Genomic DNA, 3,391 nt, shown 5'->3' with positions numbered 1-3,391 from the left:
ATTGTTGATTGTTATAATGTAAACAGAATGTATGAAAAGAGTTCCAGTCTGTAAACTGTTCATTATTATAGTTCATATTTGGATGCAGTTCATAATACCGTGCGTCATTGTTTTGGGCACGTCGTCCAGCGTATTTATGTATTTACTAGTACATATGTTGGGGACAACATCTATTTTGAGGGGGAGTATGTGACAGGTTGTAAATTATCGTATTTCCTATTTTGGTTACATTCGCGTAGTTCTATTGGTTTACAAATGATATATATCGAAAATGTTTATTTAAACATGGAACGCCTGCTTCGGTTCATGTTTCGTGTCGGACCGATTTAGATCGTTGGACCGGAAATTGTTGTGCGCGTACGTTTGCATTAGATCGGGGCATTCGAAGTAAACCACTGTTGAGTCAAGACGTATCACATTGCTTGTCTTGTGGTTTTTTTCTGGATCCCACAACACCGTATCTCCCTTACTATAGTGGAGAGCGCAACATTTGCAGGTCAGGAAAATATTTGGATGTTACCATCCATCCATCCATCCATCCATCCATCCATCCATCCATCCATCCATCCATCCATCCATCCATCCATCCATCCATCCATCCATCCATCCATCCATCCATCCATCCATCCATCCATCCATCCATCCATCCATCCATCCATTAACTGTGTTGCTTGTCTTCACTAAGATCACAGGTAAGATCATACAAGTACCTACCCCAGTTGACTGCGTGAGAGTTGTGGTACACCATGTACTATACACTCGCCAAATCTTAATTGATGGATTCTATTCAGAACAAAAACGTTTGTCGAAATAATGATATTAGTATCAATGATCTCAACATTGTAAATGTAAAATTGTTTGAGATCAAGAAAGAGATATTCGGGGTAAAAATAAATCCAACAATGTTTTTATTTTGAAAATGCACACAATCTTGTGGTAGGGATGAGCTTAATAGTTCGAATTGGAACAGTTTGAATTGGTCAGTAATGAGCAAGTTAGAAATGCAAACAAACAAACAAACAAACAAACAAACAAATAAAGAATGAATGAATGAATTAATGAAACCCTTAACTTCTGATTTTATTTTGAAATTCGGAAAAAATGCAATAGAGATGAGATGAACAGTTTTCAGTTGGAACAGTCTTATTCAGTCCAAAATGTGCAAATTAGGAGTAATTTATAAAATAATGTTTATGGTTTTATTTTGAAATTCCACTGAGAATGTTTAGTAATTACTATAGTCTACTCTACACACTGCATATATACAGACATATATTGTAAAAACATTCAAATTACAATATTTTACGGTATCACCATGAATTACAGTATTTTACTGGCGGCAGTAACATACTGTATTGAATCATCAAAAATACAGAGACTAACTTGATATTTATTGACAGTATTGCATTTAAAATCACAGATGTAGTCACTTAATATAGAAAATGACAATCGTTTACTGCATTACTACTGCCTATAAATTACTGTAAATTTGACAGTTTAGATTAGTTTGCAATGAGTGGTAGCTTGCTGTTGGCTCAGCATATGGCTCAGCATTTCAAGCTGCATACATGAGTATGATTGGTGACAGCTGCCGCAGCATGGAGAGCGACCAAATAGTTTAGAGCGGGGGTGGTGGTGGTAGTCGGAGTGGTAAAGGGTTGAGACAGTGATACAGGAAAGAGAGGGAGAGCCACCGCTGTGTGATCACGAATCTGCTGCATTTTTCCATGATGCCACCCCTCAACCCTCCCCACCCTCTCCTCCTCTCCATCTCCCTGTTGTAAACCGCACACAGTAGTCAAGCTCACTCTCCTCTTCTCTTCTCTTTCCTCATTGAGGATGACATCCACCAATGTGATGAACCAGGGAAACTCACAGTCGAGCTGGTGGCTTCTGACAGTGAGCCCACATGAACGGTCGTACGGGATGAGGAGGTACCATCTTTAAGGAGCACTGGGGAAAAGGTTTCTGCTGCAGCAGTCCTGAGTAAGTGCCGTGCTGTTTTACTTCAAGTAGTCGGTTGAAAGCAGAATCAATGGATTTAGCTGCAGAACATTGTCTCATTGACCATCCCAGCATACTGCCTCGATTGCCTGACACCACTATTTAATGAGCAGATAGTGTTGTTGCAGCAGAACAACCGTTTTGTTTGAAGAGTGAACTCTCCATTTGGTCACGACTGTGATGTTTTGTCTCAGTTGGCTTCTCAGCTTACTGCTCAGTTTACTGTTGCGTACCCATGAACATATTGCCCTCACTGCCTTAAACTGCCTCTACTGTCAGTTTGATTTCACGTTCCACCCATCAGTGACAAGACCGCAGAAGTTTTTATATGAAGAACCGATGGACTCTGCCTATTGAACAGGAAGATTCTGGTCAAGTCAGTCTGCTCTCTTATTCGATTAGGCTTGCAAAGTCTGAAAGAAAAAGTGACAAGACAATGGCTGGAAGAATCTCTATGGTAACTGCGGGTTTGCTCAGGGTAGGGGAGAGATAGCTTGCTGCTTCTCTGATGCTTATTCAGCACGATCACAAATCACAGCATTTTCAGTTGATCTTGGTTGAGTTGGATGGAAGAGAGGAGAACATTCCCTGTTTTCATCCACCCCCCTAGGTTCAGCAGCACACTCTAAAGCAGTGGTTCTTAACCTTGTTGGAGGTACCGAACGCCACCATTTTCATGTGCATTCACCGAACCCCTCTTGAGTGAAAAATACAATATGATTTGTTTCAAATTCAAGACATAGAAATGTTTTTTATTTCTACACAAAATGAGCCGTGCATGAACATCACCTTGTTTAAAGACCAAAACCAACACAATGTATAAACTCACAACAAATTGCATATCTGCAAATCAGGGTGACGACTTCTGCTGTCGCCTTTGAGAGACCAGTTCAGATATGCGTGGCTTCACCTTGGCAAATGCCACTCTCATGTCATTTGCAAATGACATGAGATAGGACGCTCACTCCCATCACGTTCCCTGATACATGAGAATCCATGTTGTACATATCGATCCGACCAATTTCTTCTTTTGCCCGACATAGTATGGATAAAATATAAAAACTATGTACTACGACGACAGTCACACGTTGATTACTGTTAGCTACTGGCTAGCCTGTTCATTCGTTGTGAATGGGGGAAGCAGCAGTCTACCTGGCCTCTTTTCTTCTCTCTCTGTATTCAGTTTTCCAATTTGGTACGCTTCTGACTCTATACTGCCCCCGCGATTTACTGTGGTATTTCTCTTTTTGCCCGGAGCTCTACCGATTGCTAAACGGACATAACAACGGACGAAACGACCTATGGGGCCGGACGAAATGTTCCGTTTCCGTGTGTCAGCGGAGGCTCCGCCGGACCCCAGAGACGATCCAGTGCTCTAAAGGGAGTA

The 3,391-nt window shown here is 41.3% G+C and overlaps 1 protein-coding gene across 7 annotated transcripts in view; it reads left to right on the top strand.

Moving 5' to 3' along the window:
- Nucleotides 1–1,693: 1,693 nt before the first annotated feature.
- Nucleotides 1,694–3,391, top strand: part of citb (citron rho-interacting serine/threonine kinase b) — a 57,256-nt gene continuing 55,558 nt past the window's right edge. For 3 of the 7 annotated variants that reach the window (XM_088994911.1, XM_088994912.1, XM_088994908.1), the window contains exon 1: nucleotides 1,694–1,986. The gene's annotated coding sequence lies outside the window, so the exon portion shown is untranslated. Of the gene's footprint in view, nucleotides 1,987–3,261 lie in introns of all 7 variants that reach the window. The other 4 variants (XM_088994915.1, XM_088994914.1, XM_088994913.1 and 1 more) reach the window with 2 other exon arrangements.

Source organism: Hippocampus bargibanti, linkage group LG04 (genome assembly GCF_051943395.1).
Source record: "Hippocampus bargibanti isolate YZ-2025 linkage group LG04, ASM5194339v1, whole genome shotgun sequence".
In the NCBI taxonomy this organism is placed as follows: Eukaryota; Metazoa; Chordata; class Actinopteri; order Syngnathiformes; family Syngnathidae; genus Hippocampus; species Hippocampus bargibanti.
This window is presented reverse-complemented; position numbering and strand designations above follow the sequence as displayed.